Genomic DNA, 15,000 nt, shown 5'->3' with positions numbered 1-15,000 from the left:
ACTCAATTTTTACTCCGTTTATTTTTGTTCTTGCTTTCTTGTTGCTTGGTGAAAAATTGTTTTTGCCAAGTATGTTGATTTGTCTGTCTGTCTGTCTCACGATTTTTGGCCACAGTTTTCAAGCTATCGTTCTGAAATTTTTTGTGTGTGTCGACGTCTGGCCAAGAACAGCAATGCTAAACTGGTGACGATCCAAATCCGGATTCGGAACTGATAATTTTCAACTGATTCTTCCACCATTGAGAGATATGACCAAAAACGATACAAAGCACAATGTCTCAAAAGGTTATGGATGGATTCATATGAAAATTGGTGGACAGGTTTGGGAATGCCAAAAGGAAGAATAGATTCAATTTTGGTGAAGATCTGAATCCAGATCTGGATACGATAATTATTTAATTTTTAACTGATTCTTCACCATTGAGAGATGGGGCTAAAAACGATATTGCATGATATCTCAAAAAGTTGTGGATGGATTCTGCAGAAACTTTGTGGACCGGTTGGGTGTGAAAAGGACTAATTGATTCGATTTTGTTGAAGATTCGAATCTGGATCCGGAAACGAGAGTTTTTTTAAAAGTGATTCTTCACCATTGAGAAATGGGGTCAAAAACTATGTGTAGCATGTTATCTCTTAAAGTTGTGGACGACTTGTGAGAAAACGAGATGGAGGAGTTGGTGAGGTGACAAGAACAATGCGATTCCATTCGGGTTAAGGTCCAGATTCAGATCTGACCCATCAGTGGGATACAAAATTTAAAATGTTCAGCCTGGAGGAGGTATGCACTCTACCTATTGCCGTTCCATTTTGCCAAGTGTCACTGATAGTGATTTTTCATTTATTAGCCTTGCTGAAGGAGAGGGTATTCCATTTAAGTCTGATTATGTTTGTTTGGCTGCACAGAACTTTTGTGTTTTTCTCCACAACCACTTGGCAGATCGAGACAAAATTTTCACCATTGATGCGACTACTCATGTAGAATGTTTTAATGATAATTGTGACGTCATAGGTTACATGGTGTTGCAGCCATATTTTAAAAACGGAAAAACTTTGGACCTCTATCTATGAAACCTCACCAAGGAAAAAATTGAAATTGGCACATAGCAAGTACTCCTCATGGGGAACAAGTGTGATTTTTTTTATGACGACTTCATTATGACGTCATAATTGCATATGAAGAATGCCGCATCCGATTAGTACGAAAAATTTTGAGGGTCATCTATGGATAAAATGGTCCACAGAAAAAAAATTGATGACGTCATTGGTCACGTGATTCGGCAGCCATTTTTTTTGTTGTTTTTGTTAACCTTCAAAAATCTTCTTCTCTGAAGTGGCTGATCAGATCGAGGCAAAACTTTACACGTATGACCGCCTATCCACGAGGAACAAAAGGTTCACACATATGATGTCATTGGTCACATAGTTTGGCAGCCATATTGGATTTACCCAAAAACCTATAAAAATACACCACCCAAAAGAAGTCCTGGCGAGGGTCTGCAATCTGATTGCTCTTTATCTTGCTTGTTTGTTTGTTTGTCCGGGCGATATCTCAGCCATCCTTTGAGCTAGGAAGCTGAAATTTGGGGACAAAAGTGAAGGTTTTCTCTGTGGCAAAAAAGCTATTTTTTATTTTTTGATTAACCAATTTATTGATTAATTACTTAATTATCGATTTATTATTTATTTATTTCTCATCCTGAGAATATCTCAGGCATATTTTGAGCGTGGAAGCTGATATTTGGACATGACGTTGACCAAGTTATTTGGCTATAAAAGGGTATTTTTGATTTATCGATTAATCAATTATTAATTTTTCGATGAATTACTTAATTTTCAAAAAGTTACAGATTTGGATGAAAGAGAGGTGGTTTTGAGATGTTATTAGCCAATTGATGAAGAAATTAATTATTTTATGATTACTATTTATTTATTTTAATTATGCAATCAATCAATTGTTGCACACTGCTCCCTCCCAATTCTGTCGCCATGTGTGGCATGGCGGAATTGCAGGGCGCCCAGCAATGTCGCGTGCTGAAGGATTTGTTTATTTATTTGGCATGTGGGCAGTTCGATTAGTCCTTTTCACACACCGAACTGGAGGATTTGTAATACCATCCTCATTCCCCCCTCCTTCTTTCACACTCTCTTGCTTTGTGCACATAACTGGCTAAAGTAACCATCCCCTGTAACGTTTGTTACCTATTTTACTATCCTTTTTTCTCATTATTTCCTGCAAACATTTCACCACTCTCCCCCCACCACCAGCGTCCCAAACCGTCTCCTCTCCCTCATTCACAAACCTCATCAAGTGACAATGTTGGTCAATTAAATGCTGTGCCGTGCAATCACTGCTGGTGCTGTTGTGTGTTACATTGTGATGGGAAAAAATGTATATGAGAAAGGCCCCCAGGACATGACAGTGGAACAACCAGAATGGACACTGTGAATAGGTCACGTGGATTTTCACGAGTTTGCATCAACAAGACATCACCGTTTATACCTCGGTGGTTTCATCAGCAAGATAAAAAATGATTGGTTAAAAAAAAAAAAACTTATTGGGGTGACAAGGTGGGGACAATGGGATATAGGGGGATAAATATATATAAAAAAGGTATGAAAACAAAGGACAGAAAAACAAAAACAAATATAAAATTAAGAGAAAAGAAAGGCCAGAAAAGATAAATAATGTTTTACAGGCCATGCATATCATTAGTATTATTATGGATTTACCACTTAATAAATGTGTGTACTGGATACAGCTTTATGTGGTTGCGTACAAATGAGATTTTGCAACCACATCGACAGAATGTTACAGCAATGCGTAGAGAGAACTCCATTTACTCCAAGAACACATGATTGCATTCAAATATTGTTGTTTATAACAACGATGAAACTGCAGAATTGCATCACCTTTGATTTTAAAAAAATGTATACAGTCAGCGAGAACATTCAATGGATCAGAACGCCACAGACAAGGAACAGCAGAAAGAGAGTTGGAAAACACCAACAGCAGGTGAGCAGTGATCCTGGATTTAGGTAGTTTCACCAAAAGGGGATTTTTGGTGGACCACGTGTGCCCTGCAGAATTCTGGGGGCGACAAAGCAATGAAAGAGCAAAGGGTGCAAGACTAGAAAGGAGGCGGTAGAGACAGAGAGACCACCGACTTGTCTGCGATGGGTAAGTAACAAGCCCTTAAGAAGCTTAACAAGCTTCAGCACGGGAGATTTCAATGATATTGAAGGCCTTGGTTTCCATGGCGTGAAGCTGAGCAAGATGTGAGGCAGAGGAGCCAACCCAGAGGGGAGAGCAGTACTCCATCAAGCTGTGGATGAAGGCCTTGTAGGTGGATAAGAGTTCAGGTGTTCCAAGAAAGGACTTGTACGATGGAGGATGCCCAGTCGGTGACTGGCTTTGGAGGCCAACTTTGAAATGTGTTTTGCCAAACTATGATCATGGCTGAGAATAAGACCCAGGGATTTGAGTGACTGAACTTCCTCAAAAGGATCGTTAAGAAAGTAGATGGGGGTTGGTGGGGTTGGAGAAAGAGAAAGAGAAAAAGAGAAAAACAGAGAAAGAGAGAGAGCAAGAGAGCGAGAGAGAGAGAGAAAAGACACTCAGACTCAAGTTTTATGGATTCATTCCTGATCATATCTGCATACTTGTTCATTCACCCAAAACATTCGCTTGTTGTTGTTTTAATTTTCTTGGGTAGAAGCGTCAAAGCTCAAAGATAACTGCTCACAAATTAAATGAAGCGTGTTAAACCGGAACTGAGCTAAACTGCAATGATGAGGACCTAAACTAAGGATGGTGAAAACCACAAAGAGGTTGATTTAAACCAGTCATAGTCAAAACCACAAGTTGGGTGAATTAAACTAGTGATGGGCTAAACCACAAATTGGGTGAATTAAACTGGTGATGGACGAAATCACAAGTTGGGTGAATTAAACTAGTGATGGGCTAAACCACAAAGCGGTTTGGTTGTTAGGTTACATTCACCCTCTTCGTTGTTGAGCCAATCCCCGAGTTAAACCAACTATTGGCTAAAGTGCAAAGAGTTAACACAACCTAAAAGCCGAATATTTCTCATCTAATACTATATAATTAGGTTAATTTGCTGCAACCCATGACTAATTAACCCTCTAAATAAAACGTAGTTTTAAATCCCTTCTTGTTTAAAATTGAAAATAAATCCATCAAGTTTAATAAAATGAGCGTTTTCTTCATGTTGCGCAGACTTGCTTTATCCCCTATTCCCGTTAGCCTCGCCTGTTCCCTTTGGGAGTGAAGCGAGTTCCCTTTGGGAACAGGCGAGGCTATTGTAATTGGTTTTTGCGTTAGTGAGTGCGTGTGTCCGCATACAGATCTACTATAATATAAATTGTTCATCCTCCGATCTACTGTAATCCAAGTACCACACAGGGTGAGGATGTGCATTGTTAAAAAACAAGTATTCTTCTATATAAGATATCTAAAATAAAGTGAAACTCCAGAGCTTATAGTGAGTGCGTATCTCGTTCCTCTTGATAAATGACTGCACAAGAAAAGTTATGATTTATCTTTCCTCCAAAAATTATATAAACAATTAACATGACCAGCCATGCAAATCACAGTCGAGTAAAAGGTCAATGAGGTCGTGCAGCCGCTTTTGGGTGGTTCGATTTTGGTTTGATTACGGAAATGGGATTAGTACGGTGCTCGGTAGGCAATGCATCATGGAGCATGCACGCCTCTTACAGAAAGTATATGCCACTCGTCTCGCCTGCTTGTATTTATGAGCGTTCAATATTATTTCTCACTTTACTTTGAACCAACTGAGAAAGTGGCCACGATGGTAAGACGGCACATCCCAGAATTTCCCGGAGGTTGAAGGTTTAAATTCATCAGAGCAACAGAATTATGGATTTGGATTCTCAGCCTCTGGACAGCGAGCAAGTTTCAGGAGAATTACCAAGTCATTATGACATTGTAAAGAAAAAGCAAATTAACAGCGGACTCTTACCGGATGAGATAATGTGAACAGCGTTTAAAAAGATCTTGTGACAAGATCACTTATCCAAGAAACGGTGTTTTTAATTTTCCAAATACAAAGAGTATAAATCTACTACTAAATAACTTCTTTAACGTGCCCAAATATTCCTACGTTCTTGTGGGGTCAGCTGTGGAATGGTTTTGGAGCAAGTTTTTCACGAACTGGCTAGCCAGGCCTGATGTTTAAATGGGACTGATATGGGCAGTAATGTCTAATTTGGTCAGGGTGTTGGCAATAACTCGCCCTACTCTTCACAAAAACCCGCTCACCAGCTAATGACAGGAGACGAGACACCCAGCTGAACATCCAAATGAGGGACGGAGCACTTTGTGACGCAACACGCGGCCTGGGGAACACCAATCACAAAGTTTATTGTCAGCTCGGGGATCGAATCCAAATTAGACAGCTCAAAGGCAAAGATTCCAGTCATTTACCTTTGTTTCGTTGGCATCATGTGAAACACACACACACACACACACACACACACACACACACACACACACACACACACACACACACATATATATATATATAAATATATATATATATATATATATATATAAAAACATATGTAATTATGTTCTAACAGGGATACCCAGCATTGCCAGTGCTGTTCTCATTCTGTTGGCATTTTAAAGAAATCAATTTTTTTTTTCATTTTTTGGTTGGGGCTTCAAACACTTTCCTCCACCCACTAAGAAATTGGGTCAGGCATCAGTTAATATTACGTTTCACCGAGCTACAAAGACTGAGGCACGACAGAGTGATAAAAATATTTTAAAAACACCCAACCCTTTTTATTTTTCTTCGAATTTGTTAATTTGCTTTTGTTGAAAAGACTCCCAGGCATTTACTGATGAACCTCTTAAAGTTTGACGAAGATTAGCTAAGCCATTTCTTCAAAAGATGGCGAAACACACACACACACACACACACACACACACACACACACACACACACACACACACACACACACACACACACACACACACACACACCTTATCTTATATTATGTATATATATATATATATATATATATAAAAATATATTCATTCATATATATATATATAAATATATTCATATATATATATATATATATATATATATATATATATTTTTTTTTTTTCATTCTAATTTTATTGTATACATTTAATTACATGAAAAAATAAACACCGTTGGCATTTCTTGAACTTTTGTGAGTATCCCGTTCCTTGAACATGCGTGCTCCTGCCTGATCTGGTCTGGTCTACACATGAGATTAAAATCCAAACGTTGTGGATGCTTCTTACATGTCTCTGCCTAACTTGGAATTTGCATTAAAACTTAACTTCTAAAAGGTAAGAAAAATAAGCGAAAAACACAACACTCTTCAACCTACCCCTCAAACTTGTTTTCGTTTAAGAGCTTCTTTTGTTTTGTGTTTTATACATCCACAGTCTCTCTCTATCGAGTGCAGCCTATGGCTGCTGGTTGCATCATTGGCTGGGACGTGGCTATGCCGCTGATGCAGTGTCCACTTACCCGTACACTGGTGCTCATTTTGCCGACCTCGGAAGGATGACAGGTTGAGTCAACCTCCTGGTGTATTATTTAATTCAGCGGCCAATGGGGCTTGAACTCAGGACCCTCGGATCCCAAGCCGCCACCCTAACCACGCAGCCAACACCAGGCTTCCAAATCCACAGTAAAGCACAGTTTCCCATATATACTTCTTGGTTACATCCAGAAAAACACGACAAAGAATAAATGTATTAGTGTTCAGGAAATGTATTATAGCCTGTTCAGGTGCCATGGCGCCATCGGAACCACATGCGGGCTGGGGCAAAATGTTAAACTAGAAGAGCACTCGGTAGAGTGCATACCTCTGCCGCGTAATGCCTAATCCATGAGAATATATCGGGCCCAATACATTTTTGAAATATTATGCTTTTCAGTACTATATCATTTTTGGCCCTATCTCTCAATGGTGAAGAATCACTGTAAAAAATAAATAATTCTCGTATTCAGATCCGGATTCGGATATTCACCAAAATCTAATCAATTCGTCCTTGCCACACACCCAACCTGTCCATCAAGTTTCATCTGAATCCATCACAACTTTTTGAAATATCGTGCTGTATATCAGTTTAGCACGATCTCTCAATGGTGAAAATCACTTAAAAAATTATCGGAGTTGGACCGGATCCGGATCCGGATCCGGATCTTCACCAAAATCTAATTAGTTCGTCCTTGTCTCACACCCAATCTGTTCACAAAATTTCGTCCGGATTGCTCCACAACTTTTTGAGATATCCTGCACACAAACAAACAAACAAACGAACAGACAGACAGACGAACAGACAGAGACAGAAAGGGGTGAAAACATAACCTCCTTCACCTTCGGAGGCAGAGGTAAATATCATTTAAGTTATCTTCTCAAGACCTCATGCCTCATCATTCTCCTTTTCCCTTCCAAGTCATGTGAGATCAGCAGTCCACTCGAGACTGAACGACAATCATATGCTTTCCATGTGCTTCAACCAAACTCGTTTCATGAACAATAAGCAAGCGAGCCTGATCCACGACGACCCAACGAGCTCGGTCCACGACGACGGAGCGAGCTCGGTTCACGACGACGGAACGAGCTCGGTACTCGACGACGGAGCGAGCTCGGTCCACGACGACCGAGCGAGCTCGGTCCACGACGACGGAGCGAGCTCGGTCCACGACGACCGAGCGAGCTCGGTCCACGACGACCCAGCGAGCTCGGTCCACGACGACGGAGCGAGCTCGGTACTCGACGACCCACGAGCTCGGTCCACGACGACCCAACGAGCTCAGTCCACGACGACCCAACGAGCTCGGTCCACGACGACCCAACGAGCTCGGTCCACGACGACCCAACGAGCTCGGTCCACGACGAATCAACGAGCTCAGTCCACGACGACCCAACGAGCTCGGTCCACGACGACCCAACGAGCTCGGTCCACGACGACCCAACGAGCTCGGTCCACGCCGACCCAACGAGCTCGGTCCACGACGACCCAACGAGCTCGGTCCACGACGACCCAACGAGCTCGGTCCACGACGACCCAACGTGCTCGATCCACGACGACCCAACGAGCTCGGTCCACGACGACCCAACGAGCTCGGTCCACGACGACCCAACGAGCTCGGTCCACGACGACCCAACGAGCTCGGTCCACGACGACCCAACGAGCTCGGTCCACGACGACCCAACGAGCTCGGTCCACGACGACCCAACGAGCTCGGTCCACGACGACCCAACTAGCTCGGTCCACGACGACCCAACGAGCTCGGTCCACGACGACCCAACGAGCTCGGTCCACGACGACCCAACGAGCTCGGTCCACGACGACCCAACGAGCTCGGTCCACGACGACCCAACGAGCTCGGTCCACGACGACCCAACGAGCTCGGTCCACGACGACCCAACGAGCTCGGTCCACGACGACCCAACGAGCTCGGTCCACGACGACCGAACGAGCTCGGTCTACGATGACCAAACACATTTTAGGTACATAACTATACCGTGGATCAAACTATAGGCTTGAGTATCAAGGTATAATTATGAAGTACAAACTCATTATAGCCATCAATATATTATTGGATAAGGTTTAAAATGCATACACAGTGTAATCTGATTATATTATATTGTGCAAGTAAGCTCGAGTATGTAAGGCAGAAACAGTATCATCTTGTTTCGAGATATCATTTGATAAGCTTTGGGGAGATAAGGTATTTGTGTAAAGTATAATCTCATGATGTAATAGCTACCTAGTTATCCAGTTCCACCAAGTCATGTCCGACTTCTGGTGACATTCATGATCAGATTTCTCCAAGCCTCCATATCCTGCACTACTTCCCGAAGCTTTCCGACAACTTGGTTGCAGCCTTTACCCTATCCATCCAGCATATCCAAGATCTGCCTCTTCCTCTTCTTCTTATCCTGTCCTCAACTCCACCCAGAATAGTTGATTTCTCCAGACTTTAGTTTTCTGCATTCATGATTTGTTCAAAGTATGACAGTTTCTCTTTTAGTAGAAGTGCTTCTAATTTCTTCAATCACAATTTGTTTGCTCTTGTTGCACTCCATGGAATTTTAAACATTTGTCGCAAACACCACATTTCAAAACGGACAGTCTTCTCCCTTTCTTTCTTTTTTTATTTTTCACTGGCCATGACTCACATCCACACACTACACAGCAAATGGAAATATCAGAGTATTCACCAGTCTCCCCTTGGTTTGTTTTATCACATCTTTGTCTTTCCAGATATGTGTCAATCTGACATTGCTGTTCTCCCCAATGCTAATTGTCTATTAATTTCTCCTCTACATTCTCCACTCACTTCAACCTGAGAACCCAGGAAGATGAAACTTTATACTATTTCCACATGATCGTCTCCCAATCTGAACACATCTGTGTTTTCATACATGTATGTATGTATATATATATATATATATATATATATATATATATATATATATATATATATATATATATACTTTTTAAAAAAAACTGTTATTGTTGTGATATTTTTGATGAAGTGATATTATTATTATTATGCAGTATAATTTGATTGTTGATGTGATATTTTTGACAGAGTGATATTATTATTATTATGCAGTGTAATTTGATTGTTGATGTGATATTTTTGATGTAGTGATATTATTATTATGCAGTGTAATTTAATTGTTGATGTAATATTTTTGATGTAGTGATATTATTATGCAGTGTAATTTGATTGTTGATGTGATATTTTTGATGTAGTGATATTATTATGCAGTGTAATTTGATTGTTGATGTGATATTTTTGATGTAGTGATATTATTATGCAGTGTAATTTGATTGTTGATGTAATATTTTTGATGTAGTGATATTATTATGCAGTGTAATTTGATTGTTGATGTTGTGATATTTTTGACGTCGTAATATTATTATTATGCAGTGTAATTTGATTGTTGATGTTGTGATATTATTATTATTATGCAGTGTAGTTTGATTGTTGATGTTGATGTTGTGATATTTTTGATGTAGTGATATTATTATTATGCAGTGTAGTTTGATTGTTGATGTTGATGTTGATGTTGTGATATTTTTGATGTAGTGATATTATTATTATGCAGTATGCTTTCATTGTTGATGTTGTGATATTTTTGATGTAGTGATATTGTTATTATGCAATGTAATTTGATTGTTGATGTTGTGATATTTTTGATGTAGTGATATTATTATTATTATGCAGTGTAATTTGATTGTTGATGTGATATTTTTGATGTAGTGATATTGTTATTATGCAGTGTAATTTGATTGTTGATGTTGTGATATTTTTGATGTAGTGATATTGTTATTATGCAGTGTAATTTGATTGTTGATGTTGTGATATTTTTGATGTAGTGATATTGTTATTAGACAATGTAATTTGATTGTTGATGTTGTGATATTTTTGATGTAGTGATATTATTATTATGCAGTGTAATTTGATTGTTGATGTTGTGATATTATTATGCAGTATAATTTGATTGTTGATGTGATATTATTATGCAGTATAATTTGATTGTTGATGTTGTCATATTATTATGCAGTGTAATTTGATTGTTGATATAGTGATATTATTATGCAGTATAATTTGATTGTTGATGTGATATTTTTGATGTATTGATAATGTAATTATGCAGTTTAATTTGATTTTTGATATATTGATATTATTATTTTGCAGTGTAATTTGATTGTTGATGTCGTGATATTATTATGCCGTATAATTTGATTGTTGATGTGATATTTTTGATGTATTGATATTGTTATGATGCAGTTTAATTTGATTGTTGATGAATTGATATTGTTATGATGCAGTTTAATTTGATTGTTGATGTATTGATATTATTATTATGCTTTATAATTTGATTGTTGATGTGATATTTTTGATTATAGTGATATTATTATTATGCAGTGTAATTTGTTTGTTGATGTGATATTTTTGATGTGGTGATATTGTTATTATTATGCACTGTAATTTGATTGTTGATGTGATATTATTATGCAGTATAATTTGATTGTTGATGTAGTGATATTATTATGCAGTGCAATTTGATTGTTGATGTGGTCATGTTATTATTATTATGCAGTATAATTTGATTGTTGATGTGATATTTTTGATATGGTGATATTATTATTATGCAGTGTAATTTGATTGTTGATGTTGTGATATTATTATGCAGTGTAATTTGAATGTTGATTTAGTCATATTATTATGCAGTATAAGTTGATTGTTGATTTAGTCATATTATTATGCAGTGTAATTTGATTGTTAATGTTGTGATATTATTATGCAGTATAATTTGATTGTTGATGTAGTGATATTATTATGATGCAGTGTAATTTGATTGTTGATGTGATATTATTATGCAGTATAAATTGATTGTTGATGTATTGATATTATTATGCAGTATAATTTGATTGTTGATGTGATATTATTATGCAGTATAATTTGATTGTTGATGTTGTCATATTATTATGCAGTGTAATTTGATTGTTGATATAGTGATATTATTATGCAGTATAATTTGATTGTTGATGTGATATTTTTGATGTATTGATAATGTAATTATGCAGTTTAATTTGATTTTTGATATATTGATATTATTATTTTGCAGTGTAATTTGATTGTTGATGTCGTGATATTATTATGCCGTATAATTTGATTGTTGATGTGATATTTTTGATGTATTGATATTGTTATGATGCAGTTTAATTTGATTGTTGATGAATTGATATTGTTATGATGCAGTTTAATTTGATTGTTGATGTATTGATATTATTATTATGCTTTATAATTTGATTGTTGATGTGATATTTTTGATTATAGTGATATTATTATTATGCAGTGTAATTTGTTTGTTGATGTGATATTTTTGATGTAGTGATATTATTGTTATTATTATGCACTGTAATTTGATTGTTGATGTGATATTATTATGCAGTATAATTTGATTGTTGATGTAGTGATATTATTATGCAGTATAATTTGATTGTTGATGTGGTCATGTTATTATTATTATGCAGTATAATTTGATTGTTGATGTGATATTTTTGATATGGTGATATTATTATTATGCAGTGTAATTTGATTGTTGATGTTGTGATATTATTATGCAGTGTAATTTGAATGTTGATTTAGTCATATTATTATGCAGTATAAGTTGATTGTTGATTTAGTCATATTATTATGCAGTGTAATTTGATTGTTAATGTTGTGATATTATTATGCAGTATAATTTGATTGTTGATGTAGTGATATTATTATGATGCAGTGTAATTTGATTGTTGATGTGATATTATTATGTAGTATAAATTGATTGTTGATGTATTGATATTATTATGCAGTATAATTTGATTGTTGATGTGATATTATTATGCAGTATAATTTGATTGTTGATGTGATATTATTATGCAGTATAATTTGATCGTTGATGTGATATTGTTATGCAGTATAATTTGATTGTTGATGTAGTGATATTATTATGCAGTATAATTTGATCATTGATGTAGTGATTACAATTATGCAGTGTAATTTGATTGTTGTTGATGTGATATTTTTGATGTAGTGATTATTATAATGCAGTGTAATTTGATTGTTGATGTGATATTTTTGATGTCGTGATTATTATTATGCAGTGGAATTTGATTGTTGATGTGATATTTTTGATGTGATATTATATTCATAGGTAGGGTGGGTGAACCAAGGTTAGTGATTCTGTAGTCTGGAACTAAGAGGTGTGAAAGTATGATTGAGTGAAAAGGGGATAAAAGAGTTATTCAGTTACTAAGAAAATAAGAACCTATTTCATAACTTTGCATAAATAATATGAATTTCCCATCATGTTAGATTTCATTTCTGACTTGAGTAGGAATCATATTGGGTGTTTGAGATGTCAATATTTGTTCGGGTATTATGTGTTTGAGGTTATGTGGTTGGTATTTAGGGCTTAAGACTGCAATTAGAGTCATATAAGATACCATGCAGGGTGTGTTGGTGCTTGTACAAGCATTACATATACAATAGACCCAATATATACAGGTGTTGCAAAGCATTAAAATATCGTTAGGGTTGCATTATGCCATGTTTGTTTAGATTAGTTTTGTTTGGATTAGCTCATGAACAAGTGGATATCACCACAACTTCTTTGAGAGGCCAGAGGCGAAAGGAATGATGTAATGGCGAAGTATTCAGTCTATGGGTTTCTCTTCGTGGTCTCGGTGTAGTCATTGCAGCTACAAACATGATTATTTAGCCGAGGTGGGGATAATGCAGTGAAACACATTCAGAGTTTAACCTTGGTGTAGTTAATCTGGTTATAAATATTAGCAGGTTAATTTAATTTAATCGTGTGTAGCGCGGTTATAATCATTAGTAGTTTGGTCTATGTCACAGCGTGGCTAAAATAGTTCACTCTCGGTGGAGTTAATTAGTTGAAAATCTTTCATAGTTTAGTCTTCGTGGGGCCAATGCGTTTAACAACAAATTGGTTTACTCTCGGTGTGGTTAATATAGTTATAAACATGAGTAGTTTATTTTCCAAGGATTAATGCGGTTGGCAATATTAAGTACTAGTTTAGTTTTAGTAAAGTCACAATGCGGTAACAAACTCTGCGGTATATACGAGCATTAGCAGTTCTTACGGAACATGGCACGTCACTGAAATGTAACTATACACCAATTAAAACCTCAAAATCTCCAAATTTGAATCCAGTGTATAAACCACAAATTATCGTACTATGAATAACAATATTTTAATAATTTTATAATTACAGTTCAATGATATATTATACTTAATCCCATTCCTTCGCCAAAGTATATTTCACTGTTAAAATAAACCACTGAGGAATCCTCCATTGATGACATCGCGTAGTAGGTTCGCCACTGTGGCTTGTGCATTCTACACATCGTGACTGAACGCTGCAACAGCACCCCGAATAACGGAGAGAAAACACGGATAAACGAGGAGTTAAAACCAGGCGAAAGGTGCGGGACGTGCAGTTTGAGCAAACGTCGAGGATTTGCGTCCCGCGAGGCGCGGCTGCGCTGGAATCCGCAGGATCGCATCTCTGACATTTGTTAGTCCGAAAATAAACAGCGGCGGGAAACGTCGGTAAGCGTTGAGAAAACACGCGGGAATGGGGGTAGCACCGGCCTGGGAGGAGGGAGAAGGAGGGATGGTAAAGGAGGGGGGGCACGTGTACGCCGAGGTGGTGATGATGGTCATGGGGTGAGGTAGGTCAATGTTGTGGTGATGCAGGTGAAGTGAAGGAGCAGGTGAAGGTGGTGCTAATTTGGAGATTGAGGAGCTGGTTGAGGTGGTAAAGTAGGGATAATAGCGGAGAGGGAGGAGGTGTGGTGTAAATACACACACTATTATATGTAGATGTACCTGTTCATTACAGAAACGTAACTGATAAATTAATTTACCTACCTACTTAGGACACATTTCAATCCACATGCATTGAATGGCGCCCCGAGTCATGCAAGGCATTGTACAGACCGGTGACCTTAAGTGTTGCTTGTTTGAGGAACTATGCTAGCTCATCATAACTGTTGTGATTATAGTGCGTGGTGGGTCTCAATGCAATGGTGGGGCTCAGGGCGCATGTGATGCTACAGCAGGGCATCAACAGGTTTATGGCACATGTTATTGTGATGCTTACAGGACACGGTGGGGTCCAGGGTGCATACACCTTTGACACTGCATGGCAGTGCCCAGGGTGCTTGTAAGGTTTACACTGCATCGTGGGGGCAGGTGCCTTGCAGGAGTGCGTAAGATGTACAGCAAGTGCAGCATGTATGTGACAACTGACTGTGATTAAACTCATCATGTGTGATGTTTATATTCTCCGTGGGATTGAGAATCCAATAATTACCACGTGCCTGTCACAAAAAGAAAAGACGTGAAATAGACACAAGGGAGATT

At 37.8% G+C, this 15,000-nt stretch overlaps 1 protein-coding gene and 1 long non-coding RNA gene across 3 annotated transcripts in view; one reads left to right on the top strand and one right to left on the bottom strand.

Annotated features, from left to right (window-relative positions):
- The window catches only part of LOC147034359 (uncharacterized), a 97,656-nt gene that overhangs the window by 19,360 nt on the left and 63,296 nt on the right, over window positions 1–15,000 (top strand). The gene's annotated exons all lie outside the window — the stretch shown is intronic.
- The window catches only part of LOC147034360 (neuronal PAS domain-containing protein 1-like), an 85,332-nt gene that overhangs the window by 66,018 nt on the left and 4,314 nt on the right, over window positions 1–15,000 (bottom strand). The window lies entirely within an intron of this gene.

Source organism: Eptatretus burgeri, chromosome 1 (assembly GCF_056783735.1).
Source record: "Eptatretus burgeri isolate ZD-2024b chromosome 1, Ebu_testis_v1, whole genome shotgun sequence".
Taxonomy (NCBI): domain Eukaryota; kingdom Metazoa; phylum Chordata; class Myxini; order Myxiniformes; family Myxinidae; genus Eptatretus; species Eptatretus burgeri.
The sequence above is the reverse complement of the archived record's forward strand: the minus strand, read 5'-3'. Positions and strand labels throughout refer to the sequence as shown.